Here is an 18,664-nt window from a genome sequence, read left to right on the forward strand (position 1 = left end):
TCACATCTGCCCATGGCTAATAGGTGTGCAGTATTTGCTGTGAATTTAAAAAACTGCCCCCTTTTAAAGGTCAGAAGATCAAAAGTTCAGATCTCATTGGGAATTGCCAAAAGAGCCCACGTCGCCGCTCACTGCCCCAGCAGGTTCCTCCTGTGTGACAGCGAGGATCAGCAGCAGCAAACTTGCCGGTGCTGTTGTTTCAACAGACATACAAAACTGGAGACCCAGTCAGCTGTAGGAAGAAATAATAAAGATATTAAGTTTACAGTCTTCAAAAATTTCCTCAAAGGGTCTTCGGTTTATTTTCTCACCTCAGTGTGAGGCTCAGTTTTAACAACATGGCTGCCAAGAGGGTGATTTACCCTACAGCTTAGGCGGGCTGTTGTGATGGATAGTGGATACTATTTCAACAAAGAAATAATGCTTCAAGTATTAATCGGCTATATAAACTAATAGAACCTTGCTTGAAATATTTTTGGCTCTTCCTTTGGAAGTAGATTCTCGATAGCAAATAGAAAAACACATCGTATGTATGTATGGCTTACAATGCTACTCTTCTTGTAGGAGGAGAGTCATGTGGAGTCCAAGCACAGCAGCATCTTCAGGGGTCCAAAAGTCAGCAGCAAAATTTAGTCTATGCTGAAACGTGACCACAAGGTCTAAGACAAAGAGCAGTTTTATTTTCCAGATTCTTCAATAAAAACATTAAAGTCATTTTAAGTTTCAAAATGCAAATAAAAAGGATGTTTAGCACCTTGAGATAGTTTTTTTTTTTTTCTTGCAGCAGTAACTTAAAAAACATTTCATTTTTTCAACTGAGGATCCACAGTCCCTTGCCCAATCATAAAAGTTTTGATTTTTTTTTTTTTTAAGCACCTCACTGGCTTATTTAAAAATTATTTTCTGTTTTCTTTAAGAAAAGAAAAAAAGGTGCTATTGGACCCCATGAGAAGGTCTGTTTCTTGAAAATACCAAACAGGGTTTAATGAACATAAACAGTCCTGTAGATGCTACTCAGCCACATTAACATGCTCTCCTCCTCCAGGGGAAATGCAGCATCCCTGGAAATGGAAGACACTGCAATTGTAATTCAGAAGAACATTAGTCAGCAAAACGCTCAAGTACGTGCTTGAGAGCTATTAGCATAATTGGGACACAAGTGCATGATTGAAGTTAACTATCATTAAAGTTGTTTCTTGAGGAGAAATGGATTGATGCAGATGTTTAGGTAATTTTGAGAATCAAGGACAGAAAGTTTAAGCAATTTGTATAAATTTACTTGCAAGTTTTATAGGAAACCGCCATTTCTGAACTCGCAAGTCCCAATCTGATCCCCTCAAATGCTGTAAAATTTGTCGTTTGGCTTGCTCCACTATTGACACTCTGCCTATTTTCTGTATATTCCCTTTTGGAAACCCAAGCAAGGGAACAATGGGGCCACATAGCCTCAGCTTGAGGAGAGGACTGGGATGGACTGGCAAAAAATCTTCTTTCCTGAGAAGAGCTGGCCAAGGTGACTTCTGGGCACAGGTAAACTTAGACACCAGAGCTGTGGGGCTGGCTGATCACTACTACAAAGTGATACAAGAATCAGGAACTGAACTTTCATACCTCTTATTCTTCACACACAGTGCCTAACCCAGTGCTGACTGCAAACAGTAGGAAGCTCCCCCAACAACTAATCAACTCCCCCGAGAAGAGCCGAGACCAACACGGTCCTATTAATTAATTCACAATAATTTCCTCTTCTTTGCAGTCTGGGATTAGGATTTGAAAATCAAAGCCATTTGTCTTCAAAATGCTAAAATAACAGACAACTTATGAGCAAGCATCCAGATTCCCTTCCTCCTAAATCTGTAAGGGAGAGATAAACACACTCTGGGCCCCAGTCTAACCTTACCCTAGACTTCAACTTGATACGCACTGCAGTGATGCAAAGCTCTGCTGGAGGGCTTCAAATCTGCCCCCAGACTGCTGCTAATTGGAAGGACTGGAGGACTGTTTTTCTTTCTTCTTTGGGCAGCCTTAGCAGAGGCACACTGGCAGTGTGCTGGCAGTGGAAGCTGCCACTTTGGGAAGAGTTTTGATTAAAATATGTGTTGCTTTGATCAGTGGCTTCCCTGTAGTGTAAGATAAACACGATCAGCAGTTTTGGTAGGTGTTCATTCATAAGGCACCTGCTGTGAAGTTACTGCACTACATTAAGCAAAATATTAAAAGGAAATCATTGTAGTCAGCTGGGACTTGGATTTATCCTGAGACTAAAAATCTTAAAATCTTTTATAACAAAACCAGCGCTGCCTTTCCCCTTCATCAGTACGGTCCTCCACAGCCACAAGTCCTAGAGGTTAGGGTTGAGACCTTTTGCCACAAGGCATGTATGTCAGAGGAGGAGAGGCAGGAGAGCGTGTTCCACAGCTAATCTAATGCTTTGTGTATTTTCATTCAACACTAGAAATATCAAAGAAGTATATTTCCCTTCGGTTGGGGAAGCTTGTTTGACTCTCACAGCTGGGGCCTGGAAGAGTTGTCTGAAGTTTAGCCATGATCTTTATGTCAAGACATTTTAATGATACTTTTTCCGCTTTTATTTTCTTGTGAAGCCAAAATGGTGTCTATTACAGGAAACTCATATAGCCTTTAGTACAAATAGCATTCATGGAAATTGTTTGTTTTCTGTACTACAGCTTTGTATGCAAAATTAAACTTCAGGAATTTATTTTCAAATTTCTAATGCTCAAGGCTTTGTGTATCTAGGGAAGGGAAAGAAAAAAAAAAGACAAAGATTTGCTCAGAGAATGGGACGTAGTTTAATGATGTTAGTTATAAGCTCATAAAAGAAGCACGGGCATAAGAGTTTATGAGAGGAAAAACTAGTGTTATGCTTTGCTTTTAAAGCTGGGCTTTTAATAGCATCTTATTATCTCCTAGGTAAATGGCAATTTCTCTGACTGAGGTAGGAACCAGCCTAACCTTCCTTTTGCTATCCCCAGCACCAGGCCAGATCCCGAGTACATATAGAAAGGCTGAGCACCACCAAAATCAATAAAGCTGCCCCAAATGAGATCCGACAGATCCTTCTCTGCCTTCAAGGGGGCAGGCCAGCAGGTCTGTGCTGCTTTCAAGAAGTGGCCCACTGGCACCGACAGCTCCCCGCATCACGTGCTGCTCCACTCGGTCTGTTCAGAGGCCTTTCCTGATAAAGTACTAAACATACCATAAAGCTGTTTTACAAGCCAGGTCTCATTCTGCTCTCCAGCTTTTTCTCATTAAGGGCATTGCTGCTTCAAGGAAGTTCAAGCTGCAGCGCATTTAACATCTGCATTCCTTTGACATGTTTTGAAATTATTTTAAAACAATTGGGAGAGGAGGACCGGGTTTGGGGGGGGGGGCTGAGTGCTTCAAAGGGAAAGCAGAGCAACGTGTAAGCCCCAAATTACATAACTAGCCCCACCAAGGAAATAAATTAATTTGTTTCCCAATGGCTCATTTATATAACCCTTTAATTATAGCTAACCATATCACCAGTATTATACCATGGGAAAATGTAGAGCTGTTAAGCAACCTACCACTCCGCCCTCTCCAGACCAACAACACAATCATTAAGCAACAACTGCATGTTAGGACATCGCCTGCTCTTTTGTCTTTCAAAGGTATAGTTCAATAATGTGGGTATGAAAATGTGACCTCAACAGTAACTCTTTTTCTAGGCTTTTGTATGTTCCTAAACTCCATCTCCCCATAGGATCGTAAAAGCAGGACAGCATTTGACCTGCTTGCAACACAAAAAGGGATATTGTTTAAAAATTCCCTATTTTCTCAGTCTGCACATGAGTCATAATCAGCAGTTGAGCCCTGTTAACTGCAAGTGCTGCTCAGTCTATGCGGGGTTTTCAAATGTGGTGAATTTAGGTAGATCTGTTGACTTCAATTAAAGCATTTCTAATTGTTTCTAACTCAGTACACACCAGCTGAGACCCCAGCTTTTGGTTTACAAAAGGCACAGTGTGCTAAAGCAGCTTGCTGCAGCTCCTTGAGGTCTATGAATGGTACACATTAGCAGTTAGTAGACCAAACCGCTGTGATGAAGAGGATGGCAACGCTAACAGGAAAGCTTTTGCAGATGAGAAATATCAGAATTTTCTAAAACTAAAATAATCAAACTAGCTGTTTCAATTCATGTTCAATCCACTTCTGAAGACAATAAATGAAGTTTAATAAGAAAAATAATCTGATGTTATGAGATAAAATTGATTGTGACATGTGGAGAATCCTATAACTTCAACAATGGGGTTGCAAGAAGGTTTTCAATATAAATTATTCCTAATAATACGTTTTGATCAATTTTTAGTACTCAGGTTTGAGGAAACTTTCAGATACAAGAATTTTCTTCTCTGTTAAAGGGTGTTTTGGTAGCTTAGCAGCACTGTAATGTCAACAACTTTGTTTAGGTACAAAGATAATGCATCTTAATGCTAGACTAGCCAATTTAGCTGGATATCAACAGCCCCATATATGACCAAATTAGAGCAGATTATCAGGGATGCTGTGGAATTTCCCTCATTTGGACTCCATCCATCTAGCTGGCTGTCTTCCTTCCTGGCTGGCATCACGTCCACCACACGTTAGAGGGCTCAGTGCAGAAGCTGTATTAGATTTTTTTGGGGGCCTTGAGACAAGCACTACAGGTTAGAAGAGAGTCATTCCAGGCTCTGTATTCAAGAATCTACAATTCTCTGTCTGAAGTTCAAAAAGAGCTAAAGAGAAAGCACAATATACATAGGAATTGCCCAAAAGAAAAATCCTCAATTAGTTTGCCAAATAATCCATCCCTTGTATTTATTTTTAATTTAAAGACAACATAAAATGAGTTTTAGCAACCCATTCCCGCATAACTCAGTGCACAGGGAGCTGAAGCAATGCTATAATTTTATCTTCTACACCCTTTGAAGCAGTGTTTCTCATTGGTCATGTCTGTGATGCCTGAGGATGGCCTTTAGACCAAGTTCTGCACTCTTAAAAACAGATCAAAAGAAATTTGGTCATCTCCTTCAAAAGGCTGCCATTCTCCTCCCCCTTTTCACAAAGCCGCAATGCAAACCAGGACTTAGTGCCGAGGAACGTCTTCTGTAATTCAGTATTAATATTTTGGCTTGCAGTCTCAGGGTTTCTTTCAATAGGAATAGCAAGTTAACTGTCTTCAGGGGAGCTACAATAACTTAATCTTAGTTCTGAACCAAGGAGGGGGGATTGAAGTTTCACGAAAAAGTGGTAGTTTTGTATTAAGCAAAAGTTAAAATTTTAAACCTTTTTTTAGCTGCTAATATACCCAGGGCATTAGAACTTATGACTAAAGAGAGACACGTAATTATGTAAGAATCTTAGCCATGATTGCAATAAATAAACACATTTCCAGCCCTCAAAATGGTAGAAAAATGCTGTCAAATGTGACCAGCGTCTATCTACCCCACAAGTTTGAAAACAAGAAACAATAACAAGAAAACAGTATTACTGAATAGTGCATTATATTGGCATTAAGATCCAATATTTAATTAAAAAATTAGGGCTTGCCATGGTGAGATCTATAAAGACCAATTCACCTCTTGCTCCCATTGCTGACATTTCAGATGTCATTCTGAGTTACACAAAACAGGGAATAATGGTGTTGAGATGTAGAGGATAAAGTTGGTCTAGAGAAAACAAGAACTGGTCATAATCCAAAAGCCATATTCCTCAATCTTTAAAAAGTTTAATTAATATATGTTTTATTTTGTTTTTCTCAGCAAAGTAATATTTCCTATATATATAAATATAAAACTTCTTCGTGGTTTTGCCTGGAGATGGTGAGGTAGCTTGACAAATACTATTTCCATGCTGTGTTTAACCCAGCTGAAGCCAAGACCTACAAGAAATCTCTGGGTTAAACAGAACTATAAACTACCATTTTCCTCCTTTTACTGGCTGTTTGATTGTCAGTCTTCACCAGGATTCTCTGATCAGATGCAGCATGGAGCTAAAACACCGCATTAAATGATTCACTGCAGTTCAAAGCCTTTTTGAAAGAGAGGCAAGAACCACAAGCTGGTCCTTTGTGAAGCCTGGAGAGCAATGTATACAGTATTAACAACAAGAAGAAAAACTTCTTGAAATGAGTTTTTGCTGCAGAACCTCAGAGTACAATGGGCCATAGCAGATGCTCTCCAACCACCACAGGTCAGCTCAGGGCTATCTGGACTCGGACACCTCAAGCTCTGCAGTGAGGCCCTGGCTGCTGGGAGCTGGGCTGTAGTGGGGACAGCCCTCCAGTCAGCTCTGGCCCGTGTTAGCATTTCTTTCTGCACTTTGACTTGGTTGCTTCTTCACACTTTGCAGCATCCATAATTTGAGTGGGAGCTACAATAGGGTAATTGGCAGGCAGATGTGGCTTCTCTTCTTCTGGGAAAAGCAAGGAAATAACAGCCCCCCCAAAAGTCTGCTGGCTAGCCAGGATCTATCAAAACCTGGAGAGATACCATCACCTGAAAAACAGATAAAATCAGGCATGCGTTTCTATTCTTCCTAACTTTTGTGGGTAAAACAAAACATCTGGGAGCTGGATAGCTGCACACAGCTGGTTCTGGAGAAAGGCTGGAATTTACCCCACCAAGACATAACCTTCTCTAATGGGAATAATACCACCACAAACCTTCCTGGTGTCAGGGATGTGAAAGCTCATCAAACCTGAATGGTTCAGGAAATCAGTGTGCTGCACTGCTGTTGTAACCAATATAATTTTATCTCCACTCTGAGCAACACAGTTCCACTGCTGGCAAACTGCAGGGAAATGGGGATTTACTATCCATTGTGCTATGGCTAATGAAGTTAACAGGGAAAAACAAAAACAAATCCTGTATCAGTAACTGTTTAGTTATCCAGCAGCACAAACGTGGAAAAAAAAATGAATGTTTTAATTTCTGTTAACAAGAAAAAAATGGAAAAATGTTTTCATTGACTGAAAATTTTTAGTTAAATTTTGCCAGAAGGAGAACATTTTCAGCACAGAGATACCAAAATTAGATCCTTATGGGCAGAATTTACCATCAAATGGATTTTTTTTCAGTTTTCAGAGAAAACTTTTTGAGATTTTCAGCTATCTTATGAAAAGTTCCAAAACCAAGAAGTATTCAAGAGTTCAGTCTCTTTCCTGTGAACATCCTCGTTCAGCTGCAAACTTCATTTTCTGGCAATAGGAGTTTTGATGGGCCCAGGAAAGGTTGGCACTCTGTCTTTGTGCCACCGGTTGGTCCTATGCCATGTGTGACTTTATGTCAGCCAGCAAGCGGACGGCCATGAGACACGTACACACATCTGATGAGGCCATCCTCGGTGGAGCGTTTGCTAAAATGCTGAAGCTTGCTTTTTCTCCTGAATCTTCCTTGGTCCGACGGTAGAAGTGTTTACACTGACAGCATGTTTCTACCAGCTGAGGATCTGGCCTTATTTTAGCCTTCTTGGCTTATTTTTTGGCGTGTTGCTGCAAGCGGGTTGGTATCCTGCCAGGGCGGGGGTGAAGAGAATGGCATTCCTGGGCTCTTAGTAGTGTTGACCATTGTATTGATGTGAATACATAAAAACCTTCAAAGGCAGAAAGGTGACTCCCTGTCATATGCAAGGCTCTTTCTAGTCCTTTCAAGCCGCAGATGATCAGCATAGTCTGTACTTGAACCCAGGACAAACTGCTTTCTCCAGTGAACAAGTGATGGAGATTATTGTAGTGAATAGTAACAGTAGATGAGGTGCTATCTTCCCCTTAAATTGAGCCATTCAATTTGTCATGAATGGCTGAGTATTTTCTGCTTGCATTTGGGACTTAGATTTCAGCACTGGGAACAGAGTGAATAGGATCAATGATGAAGCTGTAATACAAAAAGAAGGAGAGAAAAAGGGCAAAGGACTAAAATCAATAGAGACAAGCAATTACAAGGTGTATTAATGTACACTGGGCTAGGCTGGAAAGAGGGAAGAACTTATTGTTATTCCAGGGGATTTTTTTCCATGAAGGGTAAAGGGGAGGGAAGTGAATATTTGCTATTTGGGCAATTGCAAAGCTTTGCCTGCAAAGAATAAAGAGACCTTTTAGGACATGGCAGCTGCCTCTGGGCCTCAAGCGTGGTACTTGATACTACAATCTACCCTCCTCGTGCTTTCTGGCCAGCTTTTGAGAACAGCAAGGCAGGCATTCAGAAGGAAGACAATGACGAACGTCAAGAAACAGAGAGGAAATACGGAGTTTAAAAGACTATTGAGTGACAGGCAGGTTAGATCAAAGGAGGACATTGACCAGGTATTTGTAATTGCAGTGCTAATAGAGGTTAATCATAGAAAGCAGAGCTGAAGGGTGGATGTCTATTCAAACACAAAGTATATACATGTATATATATTTAATACACATATACATAAACACACACACATAAGCATGTGCATATTGTACTTCAAAAGCCAGCTGGTCATTCAGCCAGGCACCATCATCCATTCTGGTTTTCTCCGGGCTGTTAACGGCAAGGAGACTTTTTGCAGGCAGAGCACTTGGGCCACTTTGCTCTCAGAGCCGGAGCGATGTTTTGGAGGGAAAGCACAAGATGGGGCTTGTGTATAAATCTCTGGAAAAGCAGAGTCAGGGCAAACCCCAAAAATCAGTGCCCATCAAGCATTTGTTTTCATAACTTTTAACACAGAGAAAGGAGAATCCTTACCATAGAGTTCGAAAAAAAAATGAATTTAGGTTTCCATTTTACTGATTTTGAGGGCTTGGTTTTTCAGGACCTCAGTACCCAGCTACATGACTGAATGAGCATTGGCTTTTCTAAATGCTGCACAATTTTGCAAACGTGGACTCAACTTTGAGCACTTTTGCTTACCAGCTCTTTTCAATCTTATCTCTCTCACAGACATGCTCTCTCTTGTTATCATTCTTCCACCCATTCTTTTCCTATGCCACACACAGATTTAAAAAAAAAAAAAAAAAAAAAGGCATTTCCTATGGGAGTCTTTCCATACTCATTTTAAGGAAAAGTCATTCTTGTTTGCCCTCTGTGACATGTAGCAGTCCCAGCTGTGCACTGCAGCAAGTACAACTGCAACAAGACTTAACTATGTCTAGAATAATTCCTAATACCACAGATATGTCTGATTTTACCAGCAAAACCATTCTCATGTAATGTACTCCCAAATCTTGAAAAAGAAATGTTACATATAACAAAATACCACACACAAACTATTAATGAAAGACTATGGCAACACAAAGTGAATAACTTTGTGTATATATCCAAATCTCTTCACCCAAAGACTGCCAATGAGGGTGTTTTTTTCTTCCATAAATCAACCACAGAAGGACTAGCTCTTATTACATGCCTGGACTAATTCCTGAAATTATAGGGTCTCTGTTAGAAGTTTTGAGAACATGTAATACAAATAACAGCAACTTTAAAAATGCATTATTTATCCAGAAGATGTCTAGCCTGTTACAGGAAGGTGCTCATAGGCAATAAACTGCCTAGTTAACTGCCATCAGAAAGCAGTTTTGTCCGTGTATTATAATTACATTTGCTCTTCAATAATCTGAAACTTTTGTCTCCTTTGTGCTAGGTGCTGTATGTGAGAAAGAAAAAAGATGGTAGGCATGAGAAAGGAGTATTAGTGTACAGCTCAGGTAGGCATGCATACATTCACACCAGGGACTAAGGATGCTTACGCTGACAGCCACCAGTCATGTTGATGCTTATATTGCAGCAGGAGAGATCCGGCCTGTGGCTCGCCATCCTCTTCGCAAGGGCTGCAGGGCAGGCTGCCAAACCTCTCTGCCAAGACAGCAGGATGGGTGACCTGGAAAGGAGCAGGAGAAGCATGGGGTGAGGGCACAGCCCTGGGCTCTGAGGCTTGTGGGGGGGACCGATGCCCCGGTGGCTGTGTGGGTAGGAGTGCGCCGTCACACACGTTTTGGGCAAGTCTGAACAGCCACTGAAGAAATGCTCATCTCGATACCACCTTTAGCAAAATTGGAAGGAAGAGGAATAATGGGGGAGAGGGTGGAGGGCACAGAAAAAAGCACACCCACACGCAAACCAAAATTAATTTCTGGCGTGTACTGTGAAATCACAACAAAGGTCCCGCGGACTGCTTTATTACCTCTAGCTGAGGAAAAACACCAGGTATCATTTTTTACCTTGCTGTCATCCTCCTACATTATTCTTTTTCACAGGTATTTCAGCATGTATGCAGATCAGAAAGCACAAATGCCAAAACCTGGATGTACAGATACACTTGAAAGTCTGCTGAATTAACGCAGCTAAGGCATGTTTCTAAGTGCCTTCGCTAAACGAAGACCTGTGGCACCATTACATTGAAAATTAAGCTAGATTTTAAAAGGTTTAAAATGGCTCAAAATCATGATATACCACTTTCTGTCTGGAATAGGATTCGGTCAAAACAGAGAGGTTCAGGTCTGAGGCTGGACCCAGGTTCGGGTTTGGGTCTGTCAGCATAAGCATCCCACAAACAACAGAGCCACCATTCAGCCCCAGCAGTGGAAATCTCCTAAGTTCATTTGGAGGCAGTCTGGTCTTGCAAAAGCTCTGCCATTTTGGACTGCATCCAAAAAGCAAGCAAAAAGAGGCCTCTGGATGTTTTTTTATTATTATTATTATTATGATTTGAATAAGCCCATTGTGGGTTCTAAACAAGCTCAAATCTGGGCAGACATGCCAAAACAAATCCACCCTTCATTCTGGGAGCTGGGAAGATACAAAACTCCAATTTGGTCCCATCTCTGCTTCAGAGATACCTATCCGAAAGTATGCTCCTTCTAAAAATGAATTAAGAATTACAACAGCACCTTGACAAGACTCCTCCCATGCAATAAACAACAATACTGCTTGAATTATTTTTCCATAGGCAAAAAGTTAATACCCCGTGTTAACAGTTTCCGTGACAACTCTCATCACTACTTTGCCATCCCATCCAAGGCTGGTAATCAGCTGACACACAGATCCTCGTACATACATCCTTACCCCTGGCTGGAAACCCTTCTCCCTCACTGCATCGCCCTTCACAAAGAAGCTGTTCCTGGGCTGAGGTTTCTGTCTGGGAGACATCAGCATCTCCCTGGAAAAGCAGTGTTCAGTGGGGGGGTTTGAATCTCACTGCAAATGCTTCTCCAGTCTTTTTTGTCTTCCAGTTAATTTGACTTGTATATGCCCTTTGGTCATTTTCAAGCATTTGTATTAACAAAAGAGTGAGAATGTGGTTTATTATCTCTCCCCTTTTATCTTATATCTCTTTTGGAAGGGAAAGAGGCTGCACAGTATAGGAAAAAATTGTGGAGCAAAGCAGATGTTGCAACTTTATTTCCCATCTCAACCACAAGGCAGGATATTTTTATACTCCCACCTCCCTTCACGTTCACATATTGAAAAGGGCTCGTGTCTTACTCCGGTAGAAGGTTGCCTAGCTTCCAAACAACATCTACACATTAGCCACTGCTCAGCTGTAGGGAGGTGAAGGGCTGCTGAAACCTCAAGCAATAATTGATATCAGCTCCCTTTTGTTTCCCTAACAGTTTTTATATGAAACAGTTATATCCACTGGGCAGAGAACCAAAGCTCCCTAATAAAGAGCAGGGCAGTGAAAGCCTATAGCAATGCTTCCCCCCAGTCCCTCCATCCCCCTGCAGGCACTGTGATGACTAGAAAGAATATTTTCTCTGTGCTTGAAGGTGCTCTCACAGGTCAGTCCTCTAGAGAGCTGGCACTCTGCAAGGCCAGTGTAACAGGAACCAAGAGAGGGAAGGCAAGTCTGGGTGCTGCTCTTTTGCCCTGGTTCCCTCTGTCTTAGGGATTAGCGTTACCGCTGGCCTTGCAGCTTCTCCTGAAATCACTGCAAAGCTGGTCAGGATCACATCCATCCCTTGTTCATGACCCCTCGTTCCCACACAGACAAGAAAATCTGTGTAAGTTCAACAATTTAGAATAACAGAGCTGCGTTCCTAATTTCTATATGCTTTCAGTAATAATAATAATAAAAGGTTGAAAATTACATCTCCAGACAAATGCAGAGCTACTATTTTCCCCTTATTGCTCTTATTCCCATACCCCCATATTTATCACTGCCTCAGTAGTTCATTCTTCATTGCAGAAACTGAAATGAGGTGGCCCAACGGGTAGGGCACTAATCAGCCTTTCCATTCAGATGTTGACTCGGTGAACTCTGCAGATCACTGCAACTCAAAGGCATGACTGCATATCAGACAGACATCCCTGATCCAGCTTGTTCAGAGGTGACCGTGTCAGTGTGGATCTGTATGCATGGGTGAGTGGTATTTAGCCAAAAAGCTCTGCAGCTCCCAGTGAGCAACTCCCCAGACCTCGATTCCCCTGTCACCACACCCAGGCAAGGCAATTTAAAGCCAGAGCAGGTATGCTGATGCCTGCCAGCTGCCTGAATGCAGCACAGGCTTTGCCAGGGTCCATTTGCTTTGATATAAACAGAACTTTAACATTCGTGAGATCTGAGCATGAATGAGTAGTCTTTTAAGTGTTTTTTGACAAAACAGAAAATCCAGATAGTGAGGAAAGGGGAAATTACTTACATTAATTACATCTGAGCTATTTCAAATATAGAAGAAATTTCTGCTTTGTTTTAAGGTCAAGACCATTCCATTTTAAGAGCCAAGCAAGTTCTCCATTCCTGTGTTACAAAGGGGAGGGATATTTCATCAGCTACAGCTTATCTTGCTCTGCCTTCCTCATACCCATCATCACCACCACTATGGCCACAAGTTGTTTCAACAGGAACTGCAGGAGACAAGCGTAAGAACCTGAGGGATGAAAGATGGATGGACGGGGAAGTGGCAAGGAAGGAAAAGAAAAGGGAGGAGTGTAAATGTAGAGGAAATGGGAATCTGGAGAGCAAGAAGTGGAAATGGAGGTAGAGCTGTAGCTGTGAGACCAGAAACCCTCAGAGATTTCCATTTTCTGAACCAGTGGTAGACATCAACTGCCTGTATTAACTAATTTTTATATCATTAGTACGTATCAGCCAGGGAGAAGGAGTAATGCACACTCTGCTGTGTAGTAGGCTCCTGTTGTGCCCTTTGCTGCGTGGTATGCACAAACATAAAGCTGTTGCCTCTCTAAGAGGTAGGGCAGAAAAGTCCCATCATACCCACACAATTTTGAAAACTGGGAAAGGCAAATCCTATTTTTTTATTTGCTTTTTACTTTTTATTTATTTGCTTTTGCTTCTTTCCCAGGCACTTTCTTCCTTCTGGGTCAGCCAGTTTAAATTGGAGTCTGTAGCAAGAGATCCATTACTCACCAAACAAACTCCTCTACAGGAAAGCTCATGTCTTTAAATATTTTTTTGAGCAAATTTCCCCTCTCCTCCCCCTTTCTGAATTTGGTTGCTTTATTTGTCAGCTGATAATATGGACATAATAGTGCCTCTCCCCTACACGGGAAAGTCAGTAAAAGAGCTTCTCAGGAGTGGCTGGAGAAGCTTGGGAATTCATCTACCTTGGCAGGAAAGTTCCAATTCCTCTACTTTTCTAGGCTTAATAAATTCCTGCTCTCTTCAGCAATAATAATAAAACAAAATCAGTCTCCTGGGGAAAAAATGGCTCCAACACACTGTGCTATTTCAGTCATTCCAAACTTTCATTGGAGGGAGGTATAAAAAAAGGGATGATAAACTCTTCCAAAAAAAGATAAAAATAAACCCATCCTAAAAACGGACTTCATCATTCTCCCCAATCCTTGTATGGAGTTTCTTTAGTGGGTGCTTAGTGTACGGATGGAAAGCAGTGCCCAGTTAGGAGCACTTAGTGTCCTTTGTCTTCAAGGCCCTCCAAGGTTTCCTGCGTGCAGGAGGTGGATTATATGGGGGAATTATATATCCACTTTATAAAAGATAGGCATCTGATTTATACCTCCAATGCATCATTCAGATTACTTTCTAAACAGCCTGTAGTTCCACTGTCCTATCTGTTTTACATACATTTCTCGGGGAAAATCAGGCTGAGGTCTCTGCTTTTCCCGTATCCCCCCACACAGGTGAGTTTGGGCAGGCAGCAGAAGGAAGGTACTATACTTGTGCAGAGACCAAGGACTATTTTATATCTAAAAGCCCATATTGTCCTCATTCGCGCTAGTGAAAAGTCTCCATTAGCTGGAAAAACTCAGCAGTTCTTTCATCATAGAATCGCTGGCACTTTGTAAAGGCCTCCACACTAATAACGTTATCGAAGTATTTTACAGAATAGGCAATTATTGTTGCTGGGCGAGTAACTGATTCTTTTCACTCACTGACAACTTACAAACTGCTTTGAGTTTGACTGCTTGAGTCTGAATTAGGAATCCAGACTTTTTTTTTTTTTTTTAATTTGTGGGAAAGAAAGAAAATGGAAGGAAGAAAGTTAATTTCAGAGCAAATTCAGTGTTGCAGTTAATCCAAAGTGAAACACTACATTCAAGATGTCGTCATTTTACAAATAAATTTTAAAATCCAGCTGAAAGAACTGTGATGCAATTTTTCTAGAAAATAAGTTTTAGCTATATTAGCCAGGTTTAGTCATTCCTTATGTTTAAATGGAGAAAATATGGGAAAATACTTTTTCAGGTAAGAAGAAATACCCAACACTGGAAAGAGCCACTGTGGACATGAGCAATGCACCTCCAGTTCAGCTGCAGGGTCTTGCACACCCCTGTATTTACCAGGTGTGGAGGAACTGAGACACAGCCAATGTATTACAAATGTACTTTTGGAGCTACACTAAATATGAACCTTCATTTCAGAACTGGAAGTATAATTTCTACCTGTATGAGTAAGAAGTTTACAAGCCAGACAACTTCACTACTCATAAATTCAAGTATATGAATATATTTGAATCAAAATTTGAATACAAATTGATGTTTAAAAGAACCAAAGGATTTTCAAGATCTCAGTTGGCTGTTCAGCTTTCTAAATCTTGCATATTTGTGTATGAGCAGCTGGTATGCTTAAAAAATAATTGGATATACCTTAAGATGGAGGAATACAGCTGCCTTATTAGGTGAGGTCAGTATTATGAGTGTGTTAGTAATGAAAGACTGAAGCTAATGTTCTTAACAATTGTTTCAAATCCAGACAAAATCCTAAAATAATAAAGGAAGCAAAGATCTCCATCATAAACACATTTATTATTTCCACATGGTGTTTGTGTGTGCATGCTTGTACAATATATGCAACTGAGTTTTCTTGTACAAATTGGAAATGTTTCACATTCCATACACACAATGATTGCTCGCACAAGAGGCCTCAATGTTTGTTTTCTGACACACTGGAGAAACCAGGAACCTTGAGAAAATCAGAGTAATCTGTTTAACAATCTCTTCTTGGAGCTGGGTGACTAGTGCAGTATGTTTTCCACAAACGTTCGTAAGCCTGAGCCAAAGACCACTGAAGGCAGCGAGGTCTGGCCCCTGCAAAAGTATAAATATGTCACTGTTCTCATCCAGTGTTGTCATCATTTTGTGGATGGATCTTACGAAAGTTTACAGAAGTTGAGAGTTTAAGCTGAACAGAAAACAGAGAAATCAAAGACTAAATGTTAACATTATTGGTCCATCTTGGCCAAGAAGGATACGCAAGCCCAGAAGCTGACTTATAATGCCATGAAAGGACCCAGGCCAAAATTTTATCTGCTTTTAGGCAATAATCCCTAAATAGTTTATTTCAGCTTCAGCTGCCTAAAACCCTTTAACAATCTAGACTCGCTACACGGAAAAAGCATGGATAACCCCTTTCCATTTACATGGAATAACTCTTAGCAAGCAATATTGCTTCTGGTGATGAAGAACCTAATTTTTATTTATAACAAGACATCTTAATGACAGTTAAGTGATGTAAAGTTTAACTCAATTTACTGTTATGGCCATGTGTATTGTAGCCCCTTGTGCTTTTGGATCTGCCTTAGCTGCATGGCTCTAAATGTATTACTCCTCAACATTTCCAACAGGTACAAGCAGAATAACAGTGCTAATCTAATTCGCTAAATGCTATGAAGTCAATTTACTTATAAAAATGAATACATAAGAGCAATAACGTTTTAAAACTAGATATTTCACCTCAGTTGTATAGAACCAGCAAACAGCAGTATGATGCCCCTCCTTTCTGACCCTTTCAACAGAGTGCGCCTTCATGATACTCTTCTTTGTATCTGTTCTGGAGCCCAAGAAAATATTTTTGAGGCTATTAAAATTTACTCAGATTACTTTCTACACTCTGCACCGTCCTGAATATTGTCTGATACACATGTTGTGCATGTGTGTGCAGAGTTGTGAATGCAAAGCAACCAACCTCCTTTTTGAATGTGTAAACAAGCAAAGTAGCTTTGGAGGACTTTCTTGTAACTCTTTTCTTCACTTGCCTCTGGATCCTTTCTCCTTTATTACTTGAACATCCCTCTAGGGCAGAACTTTTGCAATTGCCAGTTATTCTGGAGGAAGGAAGGTTTTAATGAATCAGGAAATGAACCATTTAACTCCAAGGCCTAACACATCATTTCTTTTACACACCTAGCCTTGTATTTTAATGATTTTGTTGGTTTGGTGGTGTTTTTTTTTTTTTCAATAACTAATCTTACTGCTTCTTTTTCTTTTTGTTTTCTTCTACCAGTCACAGTGCTCACTTTAAAACACATAAAATTTAAAACTAAGCAGTAAGATCTTTTAGAATCTTTCAGGTTTCAAAAGATTTTTTTTAACCATTTCATCACTGCTCTTGTTCTGAACCTGCTGCTCTACCCTTGGTTTACTGCACTAAAACCAATGGAAACTTGGAAGATACCTGAAATGTTTTGCACCACAGCAGGCAATGGCACCTTTTTGAATACTGTAAAATCAAAATACAGTAAAATCAAAAATTTCCAGTAATGCATCCATAAGATACACACTTTGAAATCAAAAGCAAAGGTAGCACTCAAGAGCTACTGACCATGTTTGCAATCAGGGAGAAAAGTGTACAACTTCTCTGCCACCACTTTCCTATGTGACCCTGGAAAGCTCTGTAAACACTTTTCCAAAAGAATTCAGATGGAAAATTCACAGAAAATGACACTCCTGTTGACTTCTAAGATGCAACCTCTGTCTCAGCAATCCTCTTACCTGCTGAATGAAAAATCCCACCAGGATCTACCACAGAAGATTCATTCTGTATTTGTTGGCTATCACTGAAGGAAAAACTTCATGTAAGACTGGCCCACTGTGGCAGCTCTTCCAAACCTTGCAAGAGAGTAACGAATCTATTACTGTTTCTGAGGTTCCTCCAACCTACTGTGGTGGAGGTCATGCACACCAGAAATCTCTACTGAAATCAGTGCAGAGAAATCAGTTAAATTCTTTTTCATAAAAGATTCTAGAGAAGGATGAACTTGAAGAAAAAGTACAGAACATGTCCAACTGAATTAAGCTGCCAATGTTACTTTTTGATCCCTCCAAACGTTTTGAGGGGGAGGAGTAAATACTACATTACATATTTTACTTTTCTACAATTAGAACCTGCTACCAGAAAAGTTATTCTAGTTATTGAACTAATATATTTTTTGAACTGCTTCTTTGGGCAAACAATAGCCCAAACAGTCTTGAAGTCAGTCCTTATCCTTCAGAGAGATCACTCAATTCTCTTGAAGATATAGGCAGAATCTTAATATTTTGACAATCCCTGTTCCCAGGGAACAGATTTTTCAGTTAAACAATGTTTACTTAGGCCAGGCACATAAAATAATATGGCTGAAAGCTGGTTTCACACACCCTCTTTCCAGCCCAGAGGGTACCTACGCCTTTATCTTGCCCTGGGCTTTGATACAAGAAGCTGGGATTCATTTTCAAGAGCCTATGTAAGTAAGTAGGTAAGTAGTAGTATGTAAGTAAGGCACTCAATTTGTACCAAGTTGGAAATAATGGTGTATATCTCTTGGCATCCCTGAACACTTCAGCTGAAATATTTTCCTGGGTGTCATCTTGGTGATGAGGTTCATGAAAATCAGTGACATACTTTAAAATGTCTTTAAAAACAAACAAAAAATAAAACAACAAACAAAATTGTCAATCAAGTGCCATTGCCCAGAGACATACTCATGAGAAAGTCTGCTAGATGCTATCCCCATACAGTAAAGAAATAAAACTACACAGGTTCCTGGAACAAAGTTCCCCTGGTACTCTGGTACCCTGTGATAAAGCACATTGTAAGCAGAGAAGGAAATTTCATTTTGCGTTGGCTAGGGTTTTCAGGAAAAATATAAGCAATGATTCTAGAGGAAGAGGTGCCAGTTGTGTGAGGCAGAGTTGTCCTCAGAAGTAAAAATTAATGATCTACCTTTGTTAATTTAATAAAGTGGATTTCTGCTCCAAGATGCATTTAACAGAAATTGCTGCTTAAGATAATTTGTGCACTGGGTGGGTGGATAAGTGCATGCAGAAGTTATAAACACTCAGCAAAGGGGTTGTGAAGAGGCACGAGTGTGGTCCTGGCTGGTTTGGCAAGTGAGTACAGGGGAATACGCACACACATTGCTGGATAGAGAACCAAGGGCTGGGAGAATTGCTACAATATGTTGTAAGCTACAAATATGTGTGAGGTTATACAACACTGACCT

At 40.5% G+C, this 18,664-nt stretch overlaps 1 long non-coding RNA gene across 2 annotated transcripts in view; it reads right to left on the reverse strand.

The window, feature by feature from the left end:
* Window positions 1-3,007: 3,007 nt before the first annotated feature.
* LOC308192692 overlaps window positions 3,008-18,664 on the reverse strand; it is a 195,060-nt gene continuing 179,403 nt past the window's right edge. The window contains exons 4-5 of one of the 2 annotated variants that reach the window (XR_013949015.1): window positions 9,731-9,861; window positions 3,008-7,895 (exon numbers count right to left, since the gene is read on the reverse strand). This is a non-coding gene — a long non-coding RNA (uncharacterized lncRNA). Of the gene's footprint in view, window positions 7,896-8,056; window positions 8,969-9,730; window positions 9,862-18,664 lie in introns of those variants that run through there. The other variant, XR_013949016.1, reaches the window with a different exon arrangement.

This window comes from Anser brachyrhynchus (assembly GCF_964034855.1).
Source record: "Anser brachyrhynchus genome assembly, chromosome: 3".
Lineage (NCBI taxonomy): Eukaryota > Metazoa > Chordata > Aves > Anseriformes > Anatidae > Anser > Anser brachyrhynchus.